Source organism: Podarcis pityusensis (assembly GCF_964106645.2).
Source record: "Podarcis pityusensis genome assembly, chromosome: 3".
NCBI classification, from domain to species: domain Eukaryota; kingdom Metazoa; phylum Chordata; class Lepidosauria; order Squamata; family Lacertidae; genus Podarcis; species Podarcis pityusensis.
In genome coordinates this window covers 62936858-62951603 of record NC_138026.1, presented here as the reverse complement: position 1 = coordinate 62951603, position 14746 = coordinate 62936858, and the positions used below count along the sequence as shown (strand labels likewise).

At 40.8% G+C, this 14746-nt stretch overlaps 1 protein-coding gene across 2 annotated transcripts in view; it reads left to right on the top strand.

The window, feature by feature from the left end:
* Positions 1–548: 548 nt before the first annotated feature.
* The window catches only part of LOC308473246 (uncharacterized protein), a 59417-nt gene continuing 45219 nt past the window's right edge, over positions 549–14746 (top strand). For both annotated transcript variants that reach the window (XR_013983989.1, XM_080998602.1), the window contains exon 1: positions 549–785. The gene's annotated coding sequence lies outside the window, so the exon portion shown is untranslated. The remainder of the gene's footprint in view (positions 786–14746) is intronic.

Here is a 14746-nt window from a genome sequence, read left to right as displayed (position 1 = left end):
GTGCATATCAGGCAACAACACAACACAAGTTGCTGAAATGGCTTACAGACTGCTAATTAACTCTCACTGCAAATGAGATTTCATTTTTATTTTGGATTGGGGGAGGGGGAGTGGTTTTATTACATTTATTTGGCTGGCAGCCAATGCTACAACTCACTATGAAGCAAGTAAAGCTGAAGTCCTTCTGCAGCAACATATGGATGTTTGGGAAGGATGAGTCATAAATGGAACCAGATGCAAAGAAAAATAAAGCAAGTTATGAAAGAAAGATAGATGGCTTCAACTGTCCTTAAATAGCTATCAGTATTATTACTTCTGATGCTAAGCCCACTATTGTGGGGCAGAGCCGTCTGGCAGAACCGTCCAGATTGCGCGCCCTAGCCACGGACAAATTAGCTCTTCTTTCTGCCTGTCCTCCAACCCACCCCCCTTCCCCCCATTCAATTCACCCTCTATTTAAAACCATTTCTTATGAGGCAATGATCGATATTTATATTTATGGACCTTTTTAAAGCCAATTTTGTGCCCCCCCCCCCCAATCGCCTGTGCCTGCTCTTTTACCTGGTCTTTAGCTGTAACTAAGAGCAAATGTCAAAATGGAGAAAACCCATTTTTTTGCCACCTATGTTCAGGCATTTAAATACATTTAGCTCTTCAGGTACCTTTAAGTCATTAAAGGGTTAACATTACCCCACATTAACTCTAATCATTGCACCTGTTAAAGGTTTCTTCCTGAGGCAACTGGTTCTGGCCTTTGGGTGCTTCCTGCAGGAGTTCTCCACTTGGTAAGCATTATTCATAACCACTGGTTTACAGGTATTTGGTTGTATCATTAAAATCTGGACATCATTTTTTAGATTTTTTGAGAAAGGTTTTCTAGCTTACATCTCAATCCTTATTAATTAGGGGGTTTCTTTGTTTCAATCTAGGGGTTGTTCTATCTTTAGATCTTTGTTCTGTTTTTAATTTGCTTTTGTCCTGAGTGTATCTTGTTTTATATTTCTAGTTTTTGCTTAACAAGAGCTCTTATAAACAATTTTATAATTACTTTCATATTTACTTACTATAAGACGTTGATAATGCATTGCACATGACTGTTGCATTTCCCATTTATTTCTCATATCTATTGTGTCCCTCACAATTGCTATTATTCTAAAATCAATTGGGTCTCAAATGAATATTTCTTCATGCACTTAGAGTCCTTTTCCTTCTGATATCATATGGAGGTCACCAACCTGGGGTCCATAGGTGCCATGGCACCTCTGAAGGCCCCTGGGTGGGTGCCCCAAACTGTAAGCTTTCATTTTCTTAAAAAGCAAGTCTTCAGCCCTACTAGAAAGAAAGGTATGAGGCAAAAAAATGCAGATACACTCTGAGTGATCTCTGTGAAATGAGATTGGTGCAGCTACCTTGCATATTTTTCCTGGTACCAAGGAATTCTCCCTGTTGTTTGTAGATAGCAAAAACATTGATGTTTGTGTGTGTGTGTGAGTGATCTGCGATTTTCTATGGAAAGCCTAGGGCTCTTAGTTATTGTTGTCTCTCTGTGATTTTGTGTTATGCTATGCGCACTGTGGCAGCCATTTTGTGTTGTGTCACGCCCTTTCCATGGCAGCCATTTTGTGACTGGAACCCCTAGCATTCCCTCAGAGTTCAAAATGTGCCCACTAGTCCAAAAACGTTGATGACGCCTGCCATTGTAAAGAAACAGCAAAACTGTAATTAAGAAGTAAAGGTGAGGTTGCATTTCCACATGTGCAAAGTCTTCAGGTCAAATTTGATGTGATGCTACTTGCATGTTAAGGTGCAGGTTTTGAAAGGTGCAGTTAGCACCAGCTGAAGATGGCAATGCACTGTCAGCTGTGTAAGGGAAATTTAACCCTTTCTTCCCCTGCTGAAGGAAATCCCTCATCTAGAAGGTGGTTTTGCATTGAGAGGAAAAACCCCACTGGTGTCAATGGGGGGGATTTGCCCCAAAAGTAAACAGCAGCTGCATGTTTCTGGTACTGTAGCCACTGAGAGAATGCAATGTACATGCAACTTATGAAAGAGGCTTTCTGAAAGCATTCCTAGGAGGACAAAGGTCCTTTCATAAACCCTATACACATGACTTTCAGACACTGAACAGGAGAGCAAACCCCAAGAACATTCTCACCTTTCCAGACTCATAAACTGAAGCAAATTATGCCAAGGTCAGACTGGAGAAGATTTAAGCAAGACTTCCTAAGGATGGGATGAAGATATAATAAAATATTATATTCCAATGTTAAAGCCAGAAAAAAAAGATGTCTCTGCATTTTACCCATCCTAGTAGCGCTTTCTTTGCTGGCAATATTGTCAGAAAGTTTCTTTCATAAACAAAGCAAGAGTTTTCCCTGATCTCACTGTGGCAGAGTCGTCCCTTCTGGACACACTGTGACAAGCACAGCAGAATAAAGCCTACAAGGGAACACTTGGCTGTACAGAGAACAGCATGATTTTATGCTCTGTCCACTGCCTTGAAGATTTCTATACAGAAAGGTGGTCTGCACACTAACAAATGAAAATAAAGCTCAAGAGCAATTTCCGAAATGCTCTGTTCCAAGAGGCATAGCAACAAGAAAAAGCAACCATGTGCTTCCTGAGCCTTCATATCAGCCAGATTTCTAGGAATTCTTATCTCCTCATGTGAAAGGACAGACTGAAACGGCTGCAAGATGTACCTAAGGCCAACCCTTTTCTTCCTTGGTTAGAGAATTCCATCCATGTTTTTGTCTGTCTGTTGTTATGCCCTCACTTACTGTCTGTCACAAACACAGCAGAAAATAACAGAGACGGCAGAAGAAAGTCACTCTTACTTAGGGTGCTCTGAATGGGATTCACTTAAGGCAGCCTTCTACAACTCGGCCCTTCCTTTGGACTACACCTCCCATCAACCCCCATCCCGTAGTATACAGCCTACGGTGGGGGATTATGGGAGTTGTAGTCCTGCAACATCAGCAGGGCACCAAGTTGGGGAAGGCTGATGTAAAGTGTTGGGGGGGGGGAAGGGCCATAGCATCTGCCTTGCACTCAGAAGGTCCCAGGCTCAATCTTTAAGTAGGCCTGGGATACAACCCTGCCTTAACCCCTGACAGCTGCTGCCAGCTGTTAGATGGACCAGTAGAAGGGAACTTCCTTGGTTTCTGTGCTCCTGTGAAAGACAAAACCAAGTAACGAGTAAAAATGGGGATCACATAAAATAAGGATGTGCCTCATTGCAGGGCAGGGGTGATATATACATAACATCTTTCCCCTTCAGACCAGTATTCCATTCTTAATTTTTTTCTCTTACTGCCTCTTCGTCTCAGCCTAGTATTTCCTCACTTTTGCTTCTCTCCATTTTTCCATACTGTGACATGCTGGCAGGAGGAATAGACTGTGGTGACAATTTAACATTTGACCGTGCTGTCAGTATTTGATATTTGACACCTGATATTTGTTATTTGATGTGCAATAAAATTTGATGTCTAATTCCTCATATTTGAGTTTTACTGCTTGATTTGACAGCCAGGGTTAAGCATTTAATATTTTCTAAGATCTGTTTGAAATTCATTGGTAGCTTTTCCATCATGTGGGTTCATTCCTATATCTAGTATTGCACAGCCATAAAGATCCCAAATCTCTCCTCTTCGAAACTGGGGCAGGCTCATGCATTTTAATGGCTCAATTCCTGTGTACGCACGTCAACAGAGAATCTGACATTGGTTTTGAAAAGGAGTCATTTTAAAAAGGAGGTTATTTCTGGCTAAATAGAAAACTACATAGCTTTCCATTTTGTCAGCATCATGTGCTTCAGGGTTTCTTTCTCTTTTTTACATTTATCTTAATGGTTTCAAGAGCACTAGAGGGATATCTGTGGATAAAAGAAGCTATAGAAGTACCCATTTTCATTTTGTTACAGTCCTGCATTCAGCCAAAGGACTTCTTTTTCCAGGTATTGTGAATTTCCTTGCATAGCTTAACTCTGAAGTATATAAACCCACTGTAACCTTAAGCACTCGCTCTCTCAGGTGGGCAACATATGCCTGGCAACTTGCGATGCACAGAGGTCTTTTTATAGCCCACAAACTGCCTAAGAAATTCCATTGTCTTTTTTTGTTAGATCAAAGAATGTGGGTTGAGAATGTGGGTTCTCTGGCACCAAGGAGTACTAAAATCACCCCAAAATTTTGTTGTGTTTTATCTCCCCACGATTTCTCAGTCAATTCCATGTTTTTGATCCTGATTTACACAGTGTGGTCCTACACCCAAAGGTGCTCCCCACTTCTGCAAAGTTTGCTTACCTTGCCCTTTATTGCTTTTCTAGCTTGTTTCACCACTTTGATGCCAGATTTGCAGGCACTGCCCTGATTGGAACCATTTGCATTGACTAAGCACTGATGTGCCTATGATGTATATACATTTCTTTTTCTGGTAGGCTGTTTCATGTGCCCATGAGTGACTCCTCATCAGCCCCAACTAGCACAGCTGATGGGAGCTGCGATCCAAAGCATATGGAAAGCATTACATAGTGGGAGGCTGGTTTGAAGCTATTATTTTGTGTGTTCGTTTTGAATCTTCATTTCTGTAGCAAAGCAGGAAGGACGTCACTGATTTCTTATGGGGTGTGTAAAGAGGTACCTGGCATTCTGGTTTGGACATTGTGGCATGATTGATTCTTTTGTGACATGACCTCGTTGTTTGTAAGGTGGCAGTGGAGTTTTAAATAAGAATTAGAAGAGACCAAAATATTCTGACCCAAGAAAAGGATGGTGTCTCTCTTATAAAGTGAAACTGAGTAGGTGATAGCAAGAGCCATGGAAGAATATTCTAGAATGGCTGAGAGCAGTTATTAATATCCCTGTTGCTAGACAATTTTGTTTGAGAGTGTGTGGGCTGCTGCTTTCACATCTCTCAGCCCATTTCACTGTTTTTCTTCAGTGTATTCCATTATGTACGTGACATTCTAATTTCCAGTCGCTTAATGTTCATTGAACTGGTAAGACACAGTTACATTCTGTAAGAAAATAAGAAGAGGATAATGATATAGTACGGTCATTTTGGGAAAAGGAAGGAATCCCGTTCTACTCAGTAGTATTGTTAGGAAGCATGGACATAATTCAGCTCAAACTACTAAGCACTTTTGGGATTATGCTGTTGTAGTATTTCTTTATTTCAGGATTTACATCCTACCCTACAAAAACTTTCTTAAGGCCATTTATACAACATAATAAAAAGAATATTTTAATAAAATACAGATTAAAAATAGCTTACAAAAACACTACAGTTCTCAGCATCCTTAATCATTGGCCATGCAAGGCAGGGCTATGTTTTTTATATTTTTTTTAAATGGTGGGAGAGGTAGGATTAAAGTGCTTTAACAAACAACAAAAACAGAGAAAATAAATCCTGTTTGCAATCCTATGCAATAAAAAGTAAGTTTTGTTGATTATCACAGGATAATTAAGCATGCAATTCACTTGCACTGATTTAACTTGGAAAATCTTAAAGCATGTAATTGTGACTAAATGCTACTACCTGCTTTTCATGTATACTCCAAGAAAGAAAAATGCCTCTGAACCAGGTGGGGTACTATGTGCTTATATCAGGTATCCAACATCTGTGGCTTTCCAGATGTTGTTGGATCCTAATGGACTGGGGCAAAAAAAATATAAATAAATAGTGGAAGCCAGTGCAGATGACAGAGGCCTGGCATAATATGATTGTATTGGCTGGTCCTAGTTAACATCCATGCTGCCCAACTCAAATGTTTGGACCATGTAAGGCAGCCCTACATGTACCTGACTGCAGTAACATGGTACTCAGAGAAACTACATGAAATAACTACATCAAACAAAGCAGAGATAAATATCAAGGGCTCCCCCCAGATGACCTGTTTTTTCAATCTTATCCTGATTTGCTCACACAAAACTTATGCTGTGCTTAAACTGTGCCTGGACTTTACAGAATATTTGTTCTGTTTTGTTTATTGGACCAGTATATGATAATGAGAATTTAGTCTACATTCATTCTGATTTGCTTGTGTTTACACCTCTTCCCATTAACCGTCTATTGATCCCACACTTTTCGGTGCATTTTTCAGTCACTTTCCAAAGTGCAAAAAGGAAGTTTTTGGTTTGTTTGCTTTTTTAAAGAAGTGCATTTGTTGTGCTAGTGTGACAGAGTGCTTTAACCCACTTTTAATCATGTAGACCTAAAGTTCTGGTATGTGCAAAATACTGACCATCTATGGGTACCACCCAAAAGCCAAATCCAATGCAATAACAAACTATTATATTAAACAAAAGCAGCAGTCAAAAATGCAGGAGCTGAGAAGGAATACAATTAAACATCAAGTCCCTTTTGCTAAAGAAGTTTCAAAGCAAATAAATAAATCCTGACAGGTCTCCTCACTCTTTCTACATCCACAAAGCTGCTAATAGAAAGGACTCATGACTCATGTTCACTCATCAAAGGGCCTGAGACAATGGCATGGAGAGCAAGGCCTCTATGGGAGGACTATATAAGAGAAAATGGTCCTCAAGGTAACTGGGTCTTGGACTATTTAGGGCTTTAAAGGCCAAGACCAGTACTTTCTGCTGAGCTCAGAAACCAATAGACAGTGAAAATGACACAGAAACAGAGTTATGTGTTCTGAGCAATGAGAACCAAAGTTTGGCCTCTGCATTTTGAACCCATGCAAGTTTCTGGTCTGTTTTTGAAAGGCAGCCCCTTATAACACAAGCATAGATCTTTGTGTAGACCATGTGTTCATAACAGAACTAGTTCCAACCCCCACCAGTAAGGAAGATTACATGATTGCAGCTCTCAACAAAGCCCATGTTGTGTTCATGCCCAGGGTTAAAGGAAGGAGTGAGAAATGCACGGTGGAATGGTGCCCTGACACAGAAACATTATCATCTTGTTGAGATTCAGTAATGTCAGAAGATAAGCTCTCCGGCTTATGTGAGAATGACCGTGTAGCCTTCTCTCCTTTTCTCTCTCTGTCTTCTGCATATGGGGAAAGATGTACAATGAAGGACGCTGAGCCAGACATGCTGTCAAAGTCAGATCAGAGAGCTGCCTTGAGAAGCACCAACCTCAGGGCAGCTGGAAATGGTGGGTCTTGTTGAAAAGAGCTGCCGTCCGGTGTCACTGCTGCTGTCAGCTGGCTGACTTCAGACTCTCTGCCCAAGGCTCTTAGCACTGTCACTTTGTGACAAGATTCCTATTCTCATTCTTAGAGACTGACTATCATCAGGTTTGCTTCTAGGCACTGGCTGCGGAGAGTACAGAGGGGACCCTCGGTAACACTAATATAATGTGAAACCTCTCCGGGATAAGAGAGAGATGAAGAAGAGAAACAAGTCAGCCTCTCTTTTTTCTTCTGCTCAGATATTTCTTACACTCCTTGCATACAAAACCAGAATTCACAGATTGTGTCTGATTCTGCTTATGCACAAGTAAGAAGGGTGCTAATTTCCAGGGATCCAGGGGTGACTGTTGCAATACTTCTCCTGACATGGTGAAAGTGAGTATAACGTAAGATGACAAATGCATATATTATGGTTCAGAGCTTATTATGGTTCAGGAAGCTACACTGTGTCAGTCAGAGGCGTCATCTTCTCAAGATGATTGAGGGGGACCAGGGTTGTAATATCCTGATGTCACACACATGACGTTGTGAGGAGACAGGGGGCAGAGCCAAATGCCTTCTGAACATTGAGGGCCCCCCCCCTAAAAAAAACATTGGGGTGAAAGTGCCTCAGCCCCCCAGGAGCTGGCACCTATGGTGCCAGTGAACATGTGTAATTTGCTGGTATGATCTGCTGAGGTCCAGTATAATCTCAAAAACCTTCACCCACACCAGACGTAGCTACTCAAGGTACATATTTATATACAGACATTTGTAATTGTTACTTGCAGTGATCTACATGTGTGGATGATTGCAAAAAAATGGTCACACCAACATGCTGAAATGGCCCTAAACTGTTCTCGGTTGAGTTAGCTGGCTTGAACTAACTCAGAACATGGTATCCCTTAATCTATATTTGGGCAATACCTTTACAGTGGTACCTCAGGTTAAGTACTTAATTCGTTCCAGAGGTCTGTTCTTAACCTGAAACTGTTCTTAACCTGAAGCACCACTTTAGCTAATGGGGCCTCCTGCTGCTGCTGCGCCGCTGGAGCACAATTTCTGTTCTCATCCTGAAGCAAAGTTCTTAACCTGAAGCACTATTTCTGGGTTAGAGGAGTCTGTAACCTGAAGCGTATGTAACCTGAAGCATATGTGACCTGAGGTACCACTGTATTAGGCCAACCAAAATGTTACAAACAAGTGTGCAAGCTTTTGAGTTCTCTAGAATGCTACTTCAGGCAAGATAGTGGGGTAGGGTGGGGAGAGAGAGTTGATGGAGCCCTGGAGTCTGCATCTAATCCCAGTCTTAATGATGGAATGTGGGAGAAGGTAGCAGACATGCCATTTTTCTTATGGGCCACCGTGTCTGTGTGTGTGTGTGTGTGTGTGTGTGTGTGTTACTTAATTTAGGCTGATTTCCCCACCCACCCTCTTAGAATTTGCAGTCCCAACTGCGCTACTGATTATTCAGAGTTAGTTTGGTGCCTTACAGAAGAACCTGAGGTTTGAGATGCTCCTCATTACCACTTTTTCCCACTTCATGGTGCTAGACTATATGTTTTGCGCATGTGGCATATTAATAGACTAGGAGCTGTTGTAGTGAGAACAAAGAAGATAAAACTCTCTGTCAGTGTTATATACGAAAGCAATGACTCTTCTCACAACTATGCATCTTATTTTAAACAAGTGAGGCTTTCAACCCAGCATTATATCGGAATGCGGGCTATGGTTGCCAGCTGACCACAGCAAACTGGCATGGCTGGGTTTTTGTGCCATTAACAATACACAGATTGGTCGACAGAGAACACCTTTATTTATATTATTTGTATGCTCAAATACAGTATCGGCCCAAAGCAACTTAGTTAAACACACAATAAAATGTGATACTTTTCAGAGCACGAGCAAAGCAATCCTATCCTTGTTATGTTTGCTGGATATGGTAGGAGTGTTCAAAGATTTCCTTACCTTAGCAGAACACAGTACTTACACTAGAAAAAACAGCCATCTTTGGAGTGAAGTGTCATCAATATGTGGATAACACCCATATCTATTTCTCTGTTCCATCTGAATCAGGAGGGATGGCTGTGGTGGAAGACAGGTGTTTGTAAGCAGTGATGGGCTGGATGTGGGCCAACAAATCAAAACTGAATCCTGAAAGGACAGAGCTGTTTAAGTTGTTCCAAGTTCTTGATAGCAGGAGGTGGGGAGATGGCCTGTTCTGGATGGGGTTGCATTCCCCTGAAAGAAGATTTGATGCCGGGGCTACTTCTGGATCCAGGAGTGCCTATCTCCAGCTCTGAGTGGTTTGATAGCTCCAGCCCCTTTTCGTAATTCTCAAATGAATCAGTAAACTGTTGCCGCCTGAACTTCCAGGCAGCACTTAGTGGTGGCCTGTGCCAGCTTCCTCTTGTGGTTTCTCCTTGTGGGTGGGGAAATTCTGTTGGGATGACAGAAGCCATTCCAGGACTTAGGACTACAGCCTACAATATGACTGTACCAAATGGATTCTGCTTCAAAGCAGAAAACTGCTTTTCAAGCAGAAAACGCATAAGGAGTGTTAAGAGCATGAGTTTCTCATTGATTACATGCACACAGCCTGGGAAGTGCCTGCCATTAGGGACTTCGTGATACATGTAGGCATGACAAAGCAGGCAGGCATGTGCTCATCACATATGACTATATGTACATGTGCAGTCTTCTACCCAGGTGTATTATCCATGAAGGAAATTAGTCTTGTATGAAACCTGAATCATGTGAGGGGTGTGCGTGTGTGTATGAGAGATTAATTGATTGATTGATTGATTGATTATATTTCTATGCCACTTCTCATTCAAATGAATCCCAAAGCGGCTTACAAGCAATAAATAACAACAACATGATAAAACAATAGAACATCACAAATGCAGCATAAATCATACAGAATAATTAACAAATCATCAGTGCAACAATTACAATCTATAAAACACTGTTAACAAAGGAAAACAATAGCATGTGACATTGTTTTATATGCAATTAGCCTGATGCAAAATATCAGACTGGCAGAGTCACCCACAGCCTGCAAAAACAGAACTATCTTGTGGGTTGTTTGGAAAGTCCCACATACTGGGTGGTTTTATTTTACTTGTCAGTTTAGTTGCACACACATATTTTAAAGCGTGAACTGGGGCACAGGTGGCGTGTCTTGTTGACGTTACATTTATCTTGCTATCTGGAGCATATGAGAAAATATTAAGCTTTTTGATAGTGTCTACTGTGTTGCCTTGAATATAATATAAAATGGAGGCTGCCGTTTTTATATGTGTCGTTCATTTAATCCTTCTGAGAGTGCAGGTGGCCAATGGGTGGCAGCAGGAGGAACTATTAGGAAGGCTATATAATAGCATGGGGTGTAATAAAAAACTTTTAATAGTCCCAAATACAAACCAACCACATTGCTCAAGACTCACAAGTAGTTGAGTTACGAATGAATGATCCTGGTCTAATCAAATAAGCATCTATTAAAACTTTATAGCACCACACAACATCATGTAACCCATTTATGCCAGATGGGCTATATTTAGACCAACATCAGCTGGTATTGCAGAGAACAAAATGCGCTCTGTACTTTTAGTTTTATTAGATATATTTATCTGATTTGGTAAGAATCCTTTCTAAAGTGCCTTGACTTTCTGCCCTTCGGGGTATGTCTTTCCAACCATTATTATGGACTGAGCTTTATGCAATATGAAACTAAGTTATATAATGGAGTGTGAAACACTTATTTTTCCATAGCACTACTACAGATGGTGTTTTCTTAAGGACTTGCCTTAAATCACAGCTATGGGGGGAAAAGCACTTTACTGCTTTAGAGCTCATTGGATCTGATCAAGAACTAGATATATACATTCATGAATTAAGAGTCCATGCTTGACCTTGTCAATGTGGTTGTGAAGCTACTCAGAACATATTCCTTTTGGTAAGCATATGGATCTCTTGGTGGAGCTTCCATGAGGTGGTGAGATGAATGAAGCAGGTGAGTGTGCAAAGGGACACCGATCTGGTGACTGATTTTCAAAGCATCTGGAATGGAAGTGGTATCAGATTCAGTGGCAAGTGTACTGGGCTGCTTGAATAGAAAGAAAACATGACTTCGCCCAACATTTCATATCCAACAGGCATCTTCAGGACAAATGTGAAAAATAAAGAAACTGGGAGGAGGCAAATATCTTTGCCCCAGAAGCAGACAGTTGAATTTGTAATACTGTAAAAGGGTCCAACCTGAAAATATTGTGATGTATGCTAAATATTGTGATGTATGCTAAAAAAGGGAAACAAGGATCAGTGTGTTGATAATACAAAAAGAAGGCATGATGTGCTCGAATAAAAGCCCACTTGGGATCATGAGAATTGAGCTACAGCCCTGCTTCTCTCCAGAAGTAAATGCCAATGGCCAGGCATGATGGGAGTTGTCATTCATGTGCCTAGGATAAACTTTCGAATAAGCCTTTGAATTAGGCCAGTCATTCCCAAATGCCCCCACCCCTAACCTGGAGCACTTGAAAATTGCAGAAAGTTTTGGCAGGCCACTTAATGGTTTTTCTGCCTGTTCCAGCATTGGAATCTGTTGTGCTAGATGCTGTATATTTTTAAACTTTATTTGTATTGCTCCTTTTATTCCATATATTACAATTTGAATTACGTATAATGCCATATGAAACACATTATAAGAGACATGGAGCATTAGTCGTCTGTGGACTACAGTTTGGGAACCCCTGAGATAGACCATAGACGCCAGCCTGAGCTCCTTGGAGGAAGGATGGGAGACAAATAATCAAGAGCACTTTCTTTTTCAAACAGGCCATCATAGGATACTACAATAACATCAAATGTTACGATAATGCGACACCACACCCAGTGTGCAAATTGCCTTGTCAGGTTTTAGGAGTTCATTTCCCTTTCATGATTATTTTATAGCAGGTAATTATTTTATAGTGTAAATAATTTAAGTAGGCAACATGAGAAGCACCATAAATGAGAAGCATTAGAAACGCATCAATACTAAATCTGGTGAGGAACAGACCCTAGATGCCCTTTGTTTTGTTTTGCATGGGTCCCTGCAAACCTAAAAGAAATGAGTGGGGGGTTGTGATGCTGCTACCGGATCCATTTCAATAATGGAAATGTGTGGGTGGCAACTGAAGAAACCCAAATCAGGCATGGGGCCAGGGTGGAAAGCTGAGAGCAGAATGCACAAAATGTTGAAGCAATGGGGGAATCCCTGCAGGGTTTCAGGTTTTCTCCTGATGGACACGAGATGAACAAGTGGGAATTCTGTCCATAGACAGGCTGAGTGGAATGCTCTAGCTTTCTGTCACTCAGAAATTGGGGGGGGGGGGTTGAACCAGCCCTTCTCTGCCACCTACTGTAGGAAATATAATATTTACATGCTTCGACCAAAAGTACCAAAAGTCAAACTGGAAAAAACAGAAGAGATGTCCTGACCCTAGAACAAGAATCAGTTTGATAGCAAGTGGCAGGCTGGATTCATTTATTTAGAATGATGTTCATTTTTCAAAGCAATCTTCACTTTGATGTTCATTTTCAAAGCAATCTTTGCCATTGGGCAGTAATATTCTCCTGACATTGTGTGGCTGGTTAAGGCACTTACTCCTTCATTTCGGTGGGGTGTAATAGAAATAACACCGTTATTTCGAATAGTTCTCATTGTTAAAATGATCTCATTGTTGGCCCTTTTAGGTGAAGTGGGGTGGGATGGGGGAATGGCTTCCCAAGCCTTTGTTGTTATCAATGGCATGGGAATCCCACAAATAGGCAACTCACAAAGGTTCTTTTTGAAATATTGAAACTTCTTTCGAATATTTAAACTTTCTCCCTAGCCCTTTTTGGGGATATTTAGGAAAAAAATTATCTAGATACAAAATTAGTATCTACAAAAAAATAGTAACTAGGAAGCAATTTAAAGTTCATGGATTTTTTTAAAGGGGGGGGGGTGGAGAGAAAGCAATTTAAAGTTCCCATGGAAGAAGACCCCAGGTTGGAACAAACAGTTTTGGAAATTTCATTAAAAGTAGGGAATATATATAGTTAAAAATTGAAAATTAAATAAGCTTTGAGACACAAAGAAGCCTAAAAGAATCCAAAATGAACAGAAGAAACCAAAGTCCTGGAACCAAAAACCACTTCAAAACAAGCCATCCTTCACTTTTGTCTTCAGAGAATCCTCATTGTTGCATTTCCCACTGAAATTCACTCACCAAAGGATATTTCATTTCTCTCTGGAATGGATAGGGGATACATAAATGAACACTGGAGCATAGGCATGACATCTGGGAAAGAAAGTTTCTGTAAATTCACTTGAAGAATAATATCATTGACATCTGCATGGCTTTCCATGATGTATGGAGACCAGGGTTACCAGTGTTGCCTTGCTGCCAAATCAGCAGATTTTTGATCCTATGAGTCAACTTTGGTGTCCTGTCTCAGAGTATGACATACAGGCGAATGAGTTCTTCTTGGGGCTGCAAAATATATATTCAGACTATACCAAGCTTTCCCTCTAGAGAAGGACCACCATCTTCTCCTTGACTCATTCTGCTACCCAGCCCAAGCTTCTTCACTTTTGCATGTTCCGTCTTACAGAGGTGAGCCCAACAGGCTGCTCAGATGAAGCAGAGATTCGCCTTCAGATTTTCTGTGCCACGCTGGCCCTACATCCACCTATACAAACCATTTCTGAGGTTTAGAGGCAGGGCAAGACATTTTTGGCTCTACTGTCTTGGGGAAAGGAAGCACCTATCAGATGTTAAGTTCAGCCCAGGATTAATGGCTCAACAAATTCTGCATAGCTACTTGAGTTGCCACTATGAGGGTGAGAAGAAATACCATAGGTTTATTGTGTTTGGGACACATTACATTTTTGATTGAAATAGCTTCATGTGGATGTTGCCTCCATGCAAACTGGGATTTATTTTTTATTTTTTAAATCTACCTCTGCAAAACCTTTGCTTGCATCTGGTATGGAAAATAGATGTGGTACATGAAGTACCTGTTCTATGATAATATCTGGGGCTTGCAGAGGTTTTAACAAAGCAACATGTGCTCCCATAATAATGGCTATTATACTCGTTCCTCACTCCACTGAGATGAACCCAAAGCAGATATAAATGCATTTCCTTATATTCATCTTTTGTTTTCTCCCTCCCTATGGAAATTTAGATCAGGGCAGAGATCTTATTATGTTTGCCTATTTTAGGTGAGTAAATAGAGTCACAGAAGTGAAAAGTGTGGACAAAAATGCTAAGCACAGATCTGTGGGATCCGTTGATGTGAGGGGCTTGTTCCACAACAATAGAAGAATCTTTATCTCCATCTTTGTCAGATACTTTTACAAGTGATAATCCAAATGGAGAAGACATTATCGCATAACTAGAATATCATCATGAATACAGTTGTTCCCAAGCCAGACTTGCCAGAGTTATTGGAATTGAAGCCAATAGAAGCACTCACTCCTATTATATGCACAAGGAAATAGGAATGCTATAAAGCATCTTGACTTTGAATTGCAAATCAGTTTCAGATGCATAACAGAGTTCACTTCAGGAAGGATAA